Consider the following 16,653-nt stretch of genomic DNA (forward strand, 5'->3'; position numbering starts at 1 on the left):
AGGCATGAGCCACTCACTAGTTACCAGTTCATAAATATATTTTTATACTTGCTTCCAAACACACAGATTATAAGTTAAATAAAAGATTGGTACATGGGCTATTTAGTTGGGGGGGGAGAGAACTATACACCAGAGACACTGGGATGCTATATTCAAATTGAGTAAGGACGCTTCTTGAAGCTTGAAGGGAGAGAACAGCAGTCTAAAATAGTGGTTCCACGGACAGACATTTTAGAAGGAAAAAGATGAACAGAGAAGAGTTTCTAACCATTTTCAGGCAGCCAGCACTCTGCTCCATTCACTGTCATGAGCTTTCTACTTATTACTTCTTCACATTTTCTGGTACTTCAGAAGCCACAGACATCTAAAAGCCTGAGTTCTCAACAACTACCTCTCTGCCTACTCCCTGTGCACCCATCAAACAATCCCTTCACAATTCTTCATTTTATTAGCATATACAGAATTCAAATTATGGGGACAATATTTTCTACTTTAAATAAAAATTCACTTTGAATTATGTATGTATATGCTCACTTCTTATTTATGGTCATGTTGGTTCCTTCCATGGAGGATTTGGGATATTTCAAAATAAAAACACAGTTGGGTACAAGTTGCTTAGTCAGTCAAGAAGCTGAGATCCAACAGATAATAGCTTGAGACCAGCTAGGGCAGAAATAGCCAAATAGTCAGCCAAAACACAGCTGGAGCATGGCTTAAGTGGTACAATGTAAGCCAAGAAAGGAAGCTGAGGAAGCATAAGACCCTGGGTTAAAATCCCTTACAACCAAAACATATATACAAATACACACACACACACACACACACACACACACTACCACCATCATCACCACAACCACCACCACTACAACAACAAGAAAAGGAAAACATAAAAAACTAACATTCGTGGTGAAACAGAATTCTGTAAGTGGCTATTTTAGAAGAATGGAATGGGATGGGGAGAGGAAAGTATTATAGTTCAATTATCTGGGAAGCAGACTGGACACAAGGGTAAAGCTGACAGGACTGTGGGGAATAAATAGTTAATTTATGCCTTAGACTCTCCCTCTCAAATATCAGCTGTCTCAGGCAGGCTTTGGCTGGGAGAAAAAGGAGTATACTTTGAATGGACTATAATTGGGAAGGGAGATTTCACCTTAGGCAGTATATAATTAAGTGCCAAACTGAGCAGCAGTCAGTACTCTGGAGATTACAGGCAGAGAGATCACTGGAAGCTGAACAACTGTAAAAGATTTCCTGAAACAAGCCATGGAAGAGGATGGAATTTTACATGTCTCGATTACTTATTTTCAACCACTCTTTCTCGGAGATCATGCCTATCCTCCCAGAAGCATGGTAAAGGGGAGAGGGTCTGATTGCAATCTACTTATGCAGGGAATAAATGAACATTCTCTCTCATAAAAATTTTAGGGAATTAGCCTGATGCAGTGTCTCAAGCCTGTAAACCTAGCTACTTGGAAAGTAGAGATTGGAAGATGGTAGATTGAAACGAGCCTGGGCAAAAACATTATGAGACTCTATCTCAACCAATGTCTGGGCATGGAAGCCTGTCATCCCAGCTATGTTGTGAAGCACATATAGGAGGAATGTAGTCCAGATCTTCTTTGTATAAAACAAGATCCTAGTCAAAAACAACCCATGTTTAAAAAGGTCTGGTGGAATGACTCATGTGCTAAAGCACCTGCCTGGCAAGCTCAGGCCCCTACTTTCAATCCCCAATACTGTCAAAAAAAACTAGGGAATTAAATATAAATCTTTACCCATGAATGGTACAAACATTTGGAGAAACATTTCTCTACAATTAATTTGGTGACTATAATCATATTGCCATCACAGGATATCAATAGCTGTTTTTGAAATGACCTGCTGCTATCTGGGGCCCATTGTGTCTATAGCCTGCTCAGGCACATTGACCCTTAACAAAAGTAATATTCAAGAATCCTGAGGTATTGATGGAGGAGGAGAAACCATGGGGTGGGCTTCCTGCTCCATATATGTATCTGTCTAAAGATCCTATTTTTTACTCTACCTAATTAACTTTCCCAAGAACACTCATGTTACCTAGCACTCGCCAGAAAAAAAATCTAACATGAATTGATGCTAATATTAAAAAATAGGTAAACTTCCACCACACTTACTTGTGTACCAAGTACTATTCTAAACTCATTTCAATCATTGAATCCTCACATTAAATGAAGCCTGCTAGGATTACCCATTTCTCATGAGAGGAAATGGAGGTACAAAGAAGTAAAAGAATTCACCCTGGGCTTCACAGTCAGGACATTGAAAAGCTATAATTACAACCCAAGCTGTCTGGCTCCAGAGACTTTAACAACTATGCCACACTGTCTGATCTGTCTGTCGAGCAAGAGGCAAAGGACTATCCTGTGACACCCACTTTGGCCCAGAGAACATATAATCCATAGGCTATATAGCTGGGATTTTTCTCAGGAGAACACAACTACATGTTGGGATTTTCTCAGGAGAACATTTCAGAAGAATTGGACAGATTCTCCTACTCGAAACACACTCTCTCTCTCTCTCTCTCTCTCTCTCTCTCTCTCTATCTTTCTCTATCTCCTTCTCCCTCTCTTTCCCTCCCCTCTCTTCTCTCTCTCTTCCTTTCTCTTTCCCTCTCTCTCTGCCTCTTCCTCTACTGCTCTCATTTCCTGCAAAAACACTTCACATTTCCACTATTTAGAAAGTCATTTCTCTATGTCTTAGAGGATTTTCCATTTTCCAGAATCCCTTATGGAAAAGTAAATCTCATCAGGAAAGGTAACTCCTCAAATCATTCATTATGTAATGTAGAGTGATTTTTTAAGTCAATTAGACTTATTTCCAAAAGATCCTTACTCTGACTGTTAATGATTACCTATGTGATGAAGAGAAAAATATTCTGTTTTTCTCTGTCTTTGTTTCTTTATCAGATAAATGATTATGATAACACTCTCTGCAGCTCCCTCCTAGGATTGCAGTTAAAATGGAATAGACACAAAAACATTTTGCAAACCTTAAGAATTATACAACTAGGAAGTATTAATGTGATCTTATAAATCTCTGGTAAGATTAGATAAGTTTGTTGACAAGCAGAGAAATGCATACAACCACTTTAAGATCAACAAACTTACAAGGAATAGTCCATAAAGAATTTTGTTACAGGTAATTCACAACTGTCAGCCTCTACCTGAATGTCTTATTCAAACCTTATCAGGAACCAGTCTTCATTGGCTCTGATTCTTTTTTACTTTGGTTCCAGTGGCTGGGCAACTAGACCCCAAGACCCCAGGTTTAGCTCTGGCCTCTGGGCTCTACTACTCTTCCTTTTCCTTTTATTTTGCCAATCCTAGGGCTTGAACACTAGGCTTGGGCATTGTCTCTGAGATTTTGTGCTCAACGCTAGCCTTCTATCACCTGAGCTCCATTTCTGGCTTTTTTGATAGCATTTAGTAGGGATAAGAATCTCAAGGACCAAAACGAGCTTTACAACGTCGGTGGGGGGGGTAGGGGGGGGCAGGAGAAAGGATTGGGATGGGGGGGAGGGGGGAGGCTGGGAAGGGATGTGAAGGGTAAACAAAGGAGGAGGCTGCAATGCTTGGTAAGAAATGTACGCATTATCCTGCCCATGCAATTGTAACCCCTCTGTACAGTATGTTCACAAATAAAATAAAATAAAATTTAAAAAAAAAAAGAATCTCAAGGACCTACCTGTCTAAGCTGGCTTCAAACCACGATTCTCTGATCTTAGCCTCTTGAGTAGCAAGGATTATAGGCATGAGCTACCAACATCAGGCTTCTAATACTTTTTTAAACTTTCTCTTCTAGTTTGTTTTCCTTGTCATCAACGCTACCTGTGCCCCAACATACCTTTTTGCTGATTGACTATTGTGTAACAAGCACAATGCCCCTCCAGAATGCAATAGCTGCTACAACTATAACATCTAGGAGCTAGAGGGGATAGGTAGGGCACCAAGATGGAGGACAGGAACGCAGAAAAGGACAGAAGGTAAAAGAAGCTTTTGTCTGCTCTACACTTTTTGCAGGAAAAGAATATAACTGTTGTAGAGGCAACTGGATTTTACATACTACTGTATGTACACATTTGGGATAGGTATATGAAAAATATGTTTTTGACCTTAAAAGGCTTATAATACAATGGGAGAAAACAGACAATTACTATAGTCTTTATTGGCTTAAACACCTTTAAGGAAAAACCATGTTTAAAGAATTTTCCTTTCTTTGGCCTCCACAGTGACCCCTAACGTAGTTAAAGCTGGAAAAACCATGAATAAACATGATTATAAAAAAGCTATTTGAATTTAAGTATCAATATTATATTTGAAATATGAAGTGTTGATATATATTTTCTCCTATTATTGAACTTATTGAGATATATATATATATAAAGTACACAATCCCTAAATGAATCACAATAAAGATATGAAATATTCAAGCATATCAGAAACCTCTCTTTTATTATATTTGCATTATCTTTAAGTAGTTGTACAAAGCAACTGCCATTTAACAAATCAGTTTGCAAGCACAATGCATCTTCATTGCTGTCACCTCTTCCATCATTCTCCCTCATCCCTCCCAGCCCAACCCCTGTCCACAAGTTTCCTAGCTTTATTGGATTTACATTCAATAGTATGTCTATATTCTCCCCATTTCATCTCCTCATTTATCTTTCTCCTGCCACTTGACCTCACTGCCACTCTAGAAAAAATTATGTAAGTCAGTCCCAGAGAGACAAAGAATGCATGTTTTCTCTCATATGTGGAAGCTAGATCTAATATATAAATATACAAGTCAATACATACAGGGTTGTATGCAAATGAACACAAATATATCATTCAAAGTATAGTTGTAGGGAAGAATTCAAATGGCATAATTCTTTAGAAAAACTAACTCACATTTCAACAAGATAAATACTATTGTTCAATGAAATAATCTCTGCTATGATTAGGTAAGTTAGTTGACTAAAGAAATGCATATAACCACTTTCACCCACAAATAATGTAGTAGCTTTTATTTTAATTATTGTCGAATAGTCTTATTACATATGGTCTTATTTCGGTTTGAGTTTTTGTATGTTTTTTGCAGTGCTAGGAAAGTTTTCTTAAAATTATTCATATGTGTTTTAAGTCCTGGATATATATGTCTAGAGCCCCCAAATACTGAATCTCCCTCAATGGATTTGGACAACAAGTCTCTGTTTTGTCATTGTTAATGCACTCAAGAGGGGCTGGGAAGGGTGGCTCAGTGGTAGAGTGCTTGCCTTGCATCATGAGCCCTGGGTTCGATTCCTCAGCACCACATAAGCAGAAAAACAAATACAAAAAAAAAGAAAGAAAGAAAAAGAAATGCACTCAAGATGCCTGGACTCCATAGATTCTCTCCTTCCATAACATGTAGAACAATTCTCAGCTATTAACAAAATATGAAGGGACAGCCAGAGGCAACAGGACACTAAAAGCTCATGACATGGTTGGAACCCACTGACAAAGGGTCATACTTTGCTAGGTGGCCAGGAAGGCTCTACTTTGATAGCCTATGGATTATTAGGAAAGTTGCATCTAGTCTATGAATTATGCTACCAGCAATTCTTATTACAAGCTAAAATAAATTGCCATCATCTCTGCCTCTTTGGGTTAAGAATTGAATCCTAATCTTCTCCAGTGTTCCTTAGAATAATGGTGAGTATTATCAAAGTATATGTGTGCTGGTGTTCTATCTATTGGCTGTGAAGCTGAGTCATGTTCCAAATGGGAACTCATCTGATTACTTCTTGCTTTACTTCTGGAAGAACTCAACCAGTATCTAATCAAATTAATACACAATAGAAGCAATTGTTTAACAGTATGAATGAAACTGAAAATTGATATTTGGTAAAATGGAATAAAAAAGTGAATCAAGAAAGATTTCTCAAAGGAAGCTGTACTTAAGATGACTTGAAAGGTAAAGGGTGTGGGAAAACATTTATGTATATGAAGGGACATGGTATTATCAAAGAGCTTGATTCTGGTAAGGGATTTTAAAACAGATTGAGGTGCAGAGAGATGCACCTGGAGAAAAAGCAATGGTCAGGTCATAAAAAGGGTCTTACATGCCCTATAAACAAACATATTGCCTATATTATAAGTAAAGAAAAGCTGCAAAATGATTTTCAGCTTAAAAATTAATCAAGTTTGCATTTTTTAAAAAAAAATCTCTGTCAGCAGTGTTAAGGACTAAAGACAGTGGGATGAAGTGGTAAGGTGACTATTGGCCACCTAGGTGGAAAAAGTCTAAAGACATCTGGATATATTGGTTTGAAACTTAAATGAGAGATCTTGGATAAAGATAAATGTGGAAGTCACATCCAAAAAAATGATAATGGTTTAGACTTCACAAAGAGTTTAGAACAGAGTACAAAGTCAAGGTTAGAGCCTTGAGAAACAAGAATAAACTTTCCAGCTAAGAAACAGAGCCAGGCAATGAGGTAAGAGTTAAGAGAAACAAAGAAGCACTAGCCAAAGGAGAGAATATTTTCCAAGAAGAGATTAATTAATATTTCATATGCTGTAATGCATTGCAAAACAAGAAAAGTATCCATTGGTTTGGAATGGTCACTGGTGACTTTAATGAGAACAGTATCTGTGCTAACTCATACCACAATGCAGAACAAACAGGAATGAGGAAAGTCAAACAGTGCAGAAGCACAGCTAGAGTGGGAAGAAAAGAAATAGACTAACTAGAGGGGAAGTAATAGTTACAAGCAGCTTATATGAAAGAAACTATAGCCATTGTCAGGAAATATTATTTGTTGGAGCTGTTGTGAAAGGGAGCCAAGTATCTGATGATAAAGTAAGTTTCAAGGCTTAAAGTCAAAGGTTTAATCATTCCTGCTGATCAGAAGTTGGGCTTACACATTAAGGTTTTCTCAACTTCACAAGAGCTTCTTAAACTGTGATGGTGGAACGAAAGATTTTTAATCTAGATATGTATTTATGCTTTATTAGCTATATAAAGAAATGATTGGAAAGTGAAAGTGAAACTATTTTAAGCCTTTCTTTTTTTAATGTTTTTTTATTGTGAAAATACTGTACAGAGGGGTTACAATCACATAAGCAAGGTAATGAGTACATTTCTTATCAAGCATTGTTGCCTCCTCCTTTGTTTTCCCCCTACCATCCCTTCCCTTCCATCTCCACAACAACATTTCCTCCCTCCACCCCTCCACCCCAGGCTAAATTGTAAAGTTCATTTTCCGACATAATAAAGTTCGTTTATCGACATAGCATCTTGTACATCTCATTGTTGCAATGGATCCACCTGTATCCCTATTTAAACAATTTGTTTTTTCCCTTCCACTCTCCAAATTATACCAACATCAAATACAGTGAAAACAGGGGTTATACCGTGGGACAGGAACAGACAAAACAACAACAAAAAAAAATCATGTGGTACCTTACTAGTTATTGCAAATAAGGGAAACCATGGGACCTATGTTTCTTTGCTCCTGGCTTAATTCACTTAATATAATTTTTTTCTAAGTCTTTCCATTTCCTAACAAATGGAGCAATGTCATTCTTTCTGATGGAGGCATAGAATTCCATTGTGTATAGGCCTTTAATTCTTATACACACAAAGTTAAATAAAATCACAGCAACTTATGTTGAGCTAGAATACAAATTATTGCTCTCCCCAAGATTTATTCTAGTTGATATATAGATGACATATTTTAAACTCCTTCATGGTGAGGTTGGGACTATAACTCAGAGGTAGAATGTTATCTAGCATGTAGGAGAGCCCAGGTTTAAACCCCAGCACAAATAAAAATAGAAATCTATTATGGTAGTAATTTATTGACTGGGAAAGGCAAATTAAAATGTTATGTCTAAATATAACAACCAAAGATATTTTTTTCAAATGTACCTAATATATCCTATTAAGTAGATATTCTTCATTGTACATCAAAACATCTTAAACAGCCTCAAAACATGGGCTAAAAAGGTATGTAATTAAAAATAAAAATTCAAAGATCTACTTGCTCAAGTTTATTATATCACTATTATGATAGTTAAGCTATGGAATTAGCCTAAGTACCCTTCAACCGATGCATGGATCAAGAAAATGTGGTTCTTTACTGAACAGAGTATTATTCATTTATTGATAAGAACAAAATCACATCATTTGCAGCAACATGGATGGAACTGTAGGACATCATTATATGAAATAAGTCATACTCAGAGAGTCAAGTACCGAATCTCATTCCTATGTGGAAACTAAATAAATTTGACCTGAAAGCAAAATAGCGATTTGTAATGATAGGGAAGTAAGAGCCAAATATGAGAAAAAGATGGGTTAGACATAATTTATAACGTCTATATATATGTATGTATTTATGTAAATAATTAATATATCAATAAAAAATAAAGTTAAAAATAAAATTTCCAAAACTGAAATCTCAAATACTCAAACAATTTCTATATGCAGCCAATAAATATGCATTGAGCATATACTATGCCCCTGGCATTGTTCCAGGCATGTTAGCATAAAAATAGATGTCTATACAATTCCTTTTGGTATTCATATTACACCATTAAAAAATAGCATGCTATAATGGAAGGACCTTAAAGCTCACTGACCTACCTTACTCCATTTTACAGACAGCAAAGTTGAGGTAATGATCTGTTTAAAATATAATTTTTAATCATTGCACCCAGAATCAGAACCAAAGTTTCCTGAATTCAGATTTGACACTTGTTCTACCAATGATAACCACATCAATACAACCATACCTTTCCCCCAGTGCTCACACTTGCCTGAATCTCTTTTGGTTGATTTTTTCATAATCAGGTCTGTATTTTTCTTTCTAAAATAAATAGCAAAGTGTCTGATCCATATGCAATTGGTCTCAATTTAAAGCATAGAGCTTAGCAAACACCTCTCATCAATGTCTCTGTTATTGGCAGTTAGTTTAAAATGTTCCAAATTCCAGGAGGATATTGGGGTTGGTTGATCTTCATTGTCTGGCTGCTAAAGGAGGAAAATGTCCTGTTAAATTTTCTATTCCGAATTTTAATTAAATTGTGGCTGTGGGCAAAATAGAGAGACATTAAAATCAAACGCTAGTGTCTCTTTGTTTATTTTATAGGCTCACATCTCTGACTAGTTCTTGTGGAAATAATTAAAGGTGTTTTCAGCAAATGGATGGTTCAGGCTGTTTAATGTTTCTTATAACATAGTAAGCATGCAGTTTATAACTCTGTAGTTAACTGCTGTTCTTCACTACTACTTCATGCACATACTTTTCCCTATCTCCTCAGATAGACTGGCCAGAAATTTTCCTTGGATCAACATGGAATAAATGCATCTGAAGGCCAAAGACTACTCACATGCACAACAGTGTTGAGTACATTACATTTGACAACAACAGGTCAGAGACATTTCTAAATTGGAATTGGTGAAAGCAAAGAAGAGGAAAGAATTCATAGTTGAGTCAATGAGTTCTAAAATCTTAGAATGATGCCTAAAATCATTGCTTAATGATTTGTTGCATTCATTGTGATCCATAAAGGGGAAACTAGATAGATAGATAGATAGATTATATATTTCACTGGATGAGGGGACAGCAGAATTTATCTGAAGGACCAATGCAGGATGTTGCTCTTCTGTCTAGTATAAACCATTAATCCATCATGGACCCCTAGGAGATAATAACAATAGCCCAGAGTATAGTCTGAAATTGGGTCATTTAGTCAAAGGGATCTAACTGCTTGTGTAAAGAATAAAACTATGCGCCAGGGCTCTAACCCCAGCTACTCAAGAAGCTGAAATATGAGGACTGTGATTTGAAGCCAGCCCAGGCAGCAAATTCCATGAGATTAATCTCTAATTAACCAGCCAAAAAGCCTGAAGTAGAGCTGTGGCTCAGATGGTAGAGTGCTAGACTAAAGTAAAATAGTTCAGGGATAGCAACCAGTCCCTGAGTTCAAGCTCTAGTACCAGCACAAAAAATAAAAAAGCAAGAAGGAAGAGGAAGAGGAAGGTCTATGTCCCCTAGCAGGAAATGCAAGAAGAGAGGATATAAAGGATAGAAAAGTAACTCTGTAATTAGAATACCTATCTTCCAATGCATGTTACCATGTTAGTTCAGACACTGGATTAAGTACCTGCTATAGTTCTCAATGTCCCCTCCAAAACTCCTATGGGACATTTAAAAAGTAGTTACAACAGTACCAGGCACCAGTAGCTCACACCTGAAATCCTAGCTATTCAGGAGGCTGAGATCTGAGGATCATGGTTCAAAGCCAACCCAGACAGGAAAGTCCGTGAGACTCATGTCCAATAAACCACTAGAAAACTGGAAGTGGAGTTGTGGCCTAAGCAGTAGAGCGCTAGCCTTGAGCTGAAAAGCGCAGGGACAGCACCCAAGCCCAGAGTTCAAGCCCCATGACCGCCAAAAAAAAGTAGTTACAACATGAAGGCTGTACCTTCATAAATAGATTAATGCTGATTCTCAGGAGTAGTCTCTTGATAAAAGTGTATGTTTAGCTGGCTTCTAATAACTTGTCTTGGTTCAGATGCAGAAACTCTCCCTCTCCCTCTCCCTCTCGCTCTCCCTCTCCCTCTCCCTTTCCCTCTTCCTCCCTCCTTCCCTCTGTCCCTCTCTGTCTCTGTCTCTGTCTCTGTCTGTCTTGTCTCTCTCTCTCTCCTCTCTCTCTCTCTCCCTCTCTCTCTTCCTTCCTCCCTTGTCATTCCTCATATGTGTTCTCTTTTACAATGCAATTACTTCTGTCATGCTATGGTGCCACAAGGAAGTCCTTCCCAAATGCAGCTCCTTAGTATTGGACTTCCCAGCCTCCAGTAACATAAGCCAATGAGTGTTTGTAATTTAACCCATCTGTGGTATTCTATTAAAGCAGCAGAAAATGGACTGACAATTCACTGAGATGAAAGTACAATTCACTATTAGAGCACTTGTCTAGCCTGTCTGAGATTCCGCAGGCACATGTACACACACACACACACACACACACACACACACACACACACACACACACCAATACCTTGCTCCATATAATCTTCCTAAAAGTCTCATAAAATACGAGATGTTACACTCTTCATTTTGCAGATCTGAAAATTGTAGTTTAGTGATACTGTCTTACTGAAGTTCCCATGGCTACTAAATGACAGTGTTGGCATTCATACTTGTCATCTGACATTCTCCTACAATGAAAAGAGAAAATACTGTGAACATGTAAAATCTGAGAATATAGGCTCTTAGTCTCACTTCACCAGAATAATAATGATTATAATACTGTTAGCAGGCTGACAGATACTGGGTACTCATTATGTGCCAGGCACTGTATAAAGCACTTTATGTATGTCAATTCACGTACAGCTCATAACATTTGGGGGAAAATAATTTTATGCTCTCTATTTTACAAATGAATAAAAACAGTGTCTTTAAGGTAAACAACTTACAAGTATCTTAGCAACTGACATAGCAAGCTATACAGCTGGAAAATGGAAAAGTTGTGGAGAAAGAGCAATCCCCCACAGCACAGCAAAGTGGAATGATCTTCGGGACAATGCTATGTTTATCCTCACCATTCTGCATTGCATACACTGGTCTCTTTTCCTGGCCATAGCTGGCATAACCCCAAAAGATAGCAGATATTTTTCATACTGGGATATGGACTAGAATTTTTCCAGAAGCTTCATCTTTTATATCAAAATTTGTATCAGTTCCTACACTATGTTATGTTCTATCTTGAAAAAGTAAACATTGGGACAGCTATACCCTACCCAGTGGAGAAATAAAAGTTGATGGATATTTGGTGAATAAATGAATGAGTGAGTAGTATCTATCTAATCAGTAGTTTGCAGTTTTGCCTTTTGTGACACTGTAAGCTCTGTATCTCTATGATGAGTTGAAACCTTTCATATGAAGGACAAGTGAGCTGAAGTTTTGGATAATGAAAGTTAATAAGCAAAAGGATGTGCTTAGAAAAATAGAATGTAGAAAAATATCCAGAAGGAAATGATTCATCCAAAGTTCTCATTGTCTTGAAAAGAGGAAATCTGCTGTGAGAACCAGAAATCTAAAGAGGGAAGAAAATTTTAAAATTCCAAGAGGAAGGATAGAAAGGAGCTAAAAAGGAACAAACATTTTCTGAGTGCCAATACAAGGCCCTTCTCCATACTCTATGTCATGTGACTCTTGCAACAATCTCAGGAGGTAGGTACTATCATTTTATTATAATTTTTATTTTAAGCCCAAAAGAATCAGCACCAGGAAATGGATACATGCAAAGGGATGGGGGCAAGGGTCGAAGGGTAGACAAGAGCATGCAGTCAAGAATTCATTGTATATACCACAAAATTAAGATAAGTAAGGAAAGAATAGTTAAATGGGATCCCATTGATCAAGATGCCAGAAGGGCATTTTCATTGACTGAGGAAAAGAAAAGATTTCAGGCTTGGAAATAAAGTCTTAAACCAAGAAAAATGAGATGTCATTTGTCATCTCACTCATCAGCAGGGTTGATTTGGCTGATCTGGCTATCTAGGCATGTGTCACCATGTCACCTTCCTCCCTTACCACTTTATCTGCCTTCCCTCCTAAAACTTGGCCCATGGTTGAAGAGGACAACATTTGTAGAGAGAGGAAGACTTTTCTTTGGTCATATATGTAAGAGCAACTGCCCTCCCTCACTGGAACCTCTGAACAAGCTTTCAAGGTCGAAGAAAAGTGAGACCTTAGAAAGCTGGAAACTAGGCCTTGATGGACTGAGAGCATCTTGATGAAAGTTGTTAGTTGAAATTCCAAATACTGTTTTGTATATTGCCTCACTTGGCAAGTGTAACAACTCAATCTGGTATGGGAGCTGTAGCCAGGAAGATAGACTAGAGCAGGTGGGAGAAAATAGATAATATTGTCTCCAAGGCCACTGCTCAAAGACCTTTCTCCAAGCCTTAGATGGCAGAAGGGAATGACAGCCACTAGTCCACAATGTCTACCTTTTTATGCCCTCTGATTTTATGTCTAATAATCTGGTCTTGCATGCATAGCTACCAACAAGTAGTTTTTGGAGCCTCACAGCTTTTCGGTCTTCTTTTAAAATAAAACCAAACAACCACAGACATTTATTTTCTCACTGTTCTAGAGGCAAAGTCCAAGATCAAGGTGTGGACAGGATTTGAGTTTTCCCAAAACCTCTTTCCTTTTAGCTCTATGTAGATGACTATCTTCTCTCTGTGTCTTCATGTGGTCTTCCCACTGTGTGTGTCTCTTTCACTCTTGTCAGCATTATAGCAAGCCATGTGATTAAAATCTAAAGCTAGAAATTAAACATTTTCCTTGCATCTCAGAAACCCACATCAATAGTGTTTTTCTACTTCCCAGAAGTACATTTCAAGCTCAAATTAAACATCAAAATATATTATTAGGGGAAATGCCACTGTGAAAGAAATCACAGAGGGACCCATGCTGAAGTCTGACCCTCTTGTGGCAAAGGGAGACAATGTTGTGAGGAAGTATCCTAGACTATCTACCACACAGACCAGGGAAGCTTCTATACATCCTTGAGCCAAAACTGAACAACAAAGGACTCCAGACATCCCCAAGGGAACCAGTCTGTTTTAATATCCCCACAATAGTCATAAGTGGGCACAACTATGGGAAATGCTAGGACATAGCAGGTGAGGCTCTTAAGCAATTACACATCTCATTTTAGCACATCTTCCAAGCTCATTCTAAAGGCATCCACATGACTACAGCTACCTGTATCATTTCTTTTTTAAAAAATTATTATTATTATGAAGGTGATGTGTAGAGGGGTTACAGTTACATAAGTCAGGTAATGAGTACATTTCTTCTTAGACAATGTCACCCTTTCCCTCATTCTCTCACAGTTTTTCCCTCTCATCTCCACCCACAAATTGTATCATCTTTTCAACTGTATCATTTGTATCCCTACAAATCTCAGCTTAAAGTATGACTTTCTAACAGAAACTTTTTCTGATCCCAACCCTCTAACCCCTGCTTGAATAAACCTACTTTACTAAATGTTCTCATGAAGCCTATTTTTACCCATAAAGACTTTGTCAAAGTTTGCATATCTTCATTAATATGATTATTGGGTTAATGACTATCTCTCTTGCTAAATATTTAACTCCATGAGAGCAGACACTATGACAATCTCCCAAACTGATTTGTCCTTCCTTTCTACCACAGTGACAATAGTAAGCACACAACGGATATATGTTGAATGAACAGATGTGGATACATAACTGTCATTGAAAAAATATGAGTGAAATAACCAATTACACCCCTCAGTCTACTGGGGAATATATAAGGCCCAGGACTAAAATAAGGGAGGCATAATGTTAAGCGGTAGAAACAAATAAATAGATTTGTTACTGAACCTAATTCTATTTTCATTCAAAAGGGAATAGACAAATTGAGAACAAGATGTCGGGCTAAGAAAAAAAAAGATTTATTCAATAAACCAGCCAAACGAAGAAGATGGAGGAATAGCATTTTGAAAAGACCATCTTATCTCAACATAAATTGAAAAGACCATCTTAACTCGGCATGTTTCAAGCTCCTTTTATCTTTAGGCAATGGGGAAAGAAGGAGGGTTAGATGTGGAAAGAAGTAATGACTGGAAACTTGTAGGTACTGCTCTGGTGGTCTAGAACAGGATGTTGTGAAACCCAGTGGCTGGTATGCTTATAATTATAAGGTCATGATGCCCTTATAAATCTTTAAAATGTCTTACTTATCCTTATCTTGGTGTATAAAAAGGAGGAAAGAGATTAGAGAAGATTCCAATATTTTAATCTTGTACTACCAGTTCCAAACATTCCATAAATGTCTAACATTTCTAAGTGTAGAGTCAAACAGAAACAGCCTGACACAAAGGTTAAGGTAGCAAAGGAGACAAATATAATGTGGGGGCAGAAATGCCAAGCTGTTTCACCATGGACACCTTCACAGACCTTAGTAAAGAGTCTATTTTGACAAAAGTGGCTTTCAAGTTTCTGAAATGTAACCTAGGCAACCACTATCATCATAAATTACACATTAGAGGTATTACTTACAGAAAACTAGTAGGATACTAAAAATATATTACTCAACTGTGTGACATCCAACATTAGTAATTTGTAAAGACAACTAAAAACAAGTAAAGCTAGGGCAAAGTTTTCATCAGTTTCAGGTTCAAGGTAAAATGGAGACCAAAAATTGACAAACTGGGAATGGTGCTGGAGAAATGTACTTTACAGAGAAAGTAAAAAACTAAAAAAATAAATAAATAAAAAGAATGAATGCACTTGGGAAAAGAGTCAGATCAAAAATATAAACTAAAGTAGTATCCATTTCGTAAACTAAGCATATTAGTCAAGGAAGGGTGGAATCAGGGCTAGAAAAGATACAAAAGAAGCCACAGAAGTGGAATATAACAAAGTCACCAGCACAATCACATTCATTGCAACACTATTTACCATAGCCAAGATATAGAATCAGCCCAGATGCCCCTCAATAGACAAATGGATCAAAATGTGACACATACACAATGGAATTTTATTCATCCATTAAAAAGAATGATCTTGCATAATTTGCAAAGAAATGGAAGGACATGGAAAAATAATATTCAGTAAAGTAAGTCAATACTGGAGAAAAAAAACAATTGCATGTTTTCTCTCATATGTGGAAGTTAGAATTAACATAACTGTATGAGTAAATACATTGGGTTTTTTGCAAATGTATACAAATGCATTTAACTGAAATATAGTAAAATCAAGGGAGAATTCAAACAGGGTAATTCTTAGAAAGGCAAAGCTCAACAAAATAAAGACCAGGAAATGGTACTTGAAAGGGGTAGGGTGGGACAAATGGAGACCGGTAGCTGAATGAAGAGAAGGGGAAGAATGCAGTCAAGAATTCAAAGTATATCCTACGAGAAAAGTGGGGGGAGTAGCAAGCTTGGAGGGACGGGTAAGAATATTGAAAGGGGTGACATTGATCAAGATGAATGATATTCATAAACGTCTTTCTTAAATGGCAACTCCTTTGTACAACTACTTAAAAGTAATAAAAATATGGAAAAAAGAAGTGGAAAAAAAAAGAAGTGGAATTCATAGCAAGGCAGAAGCCAAGTCATATGCAGTAGCTCACAGGCATTCTCCTCAGAAAGCTAGTTATGTCAACAAGGTCAAAGGGTCTTGGCTTTGTTTATTAACTCAGGTTTTTCTCAACTATTCCCTCCTAATCTTAAAGACCATTACCTCTGATGATGAGGGCTCAAGTTACGTGTTATAGTCATTACTTAACAGCCTCATAGTCTTCCAGGATCACTTGCAGTTTCTTGTTTCAGAACCTTAGAAATTAATATGAGATACATATGAAGTAATTGATTTATATGGGTCTAATATGGTTCCTTTCAAACTATCAGTATTTTAAGCTTAAAAACAAGAACAAACATTGCAACAGGAAATATTCCCAGTGTTTCCACTGATAAACAAATAAATGACTTTAACCACACAATATAAACAAACTCTAAACAGTTTAAGACATTTTCAAAAGACCTTTTGAAATTGACAGTCCCTTATCTAATGACTCAGTATTGGATAAATGGAACA

The sequence above is a fragment of the Dipodomys ordii genome, unplaced genomic scaffold (assembly GCF_000151885.1).
Source record: "Dipodomys ordii isolate 6190 unplaced genomic scaffold, Dord_2.0 Scaffold47, whole genome shotgun sequence".
NCBI classification, from domain to species: domain Eukaryota; kingdom Metazoa; phylum Chordata; class Mammalia; order Rodentia; family Heteromyidae; genus Dipodomys; species Dipodomys ordii.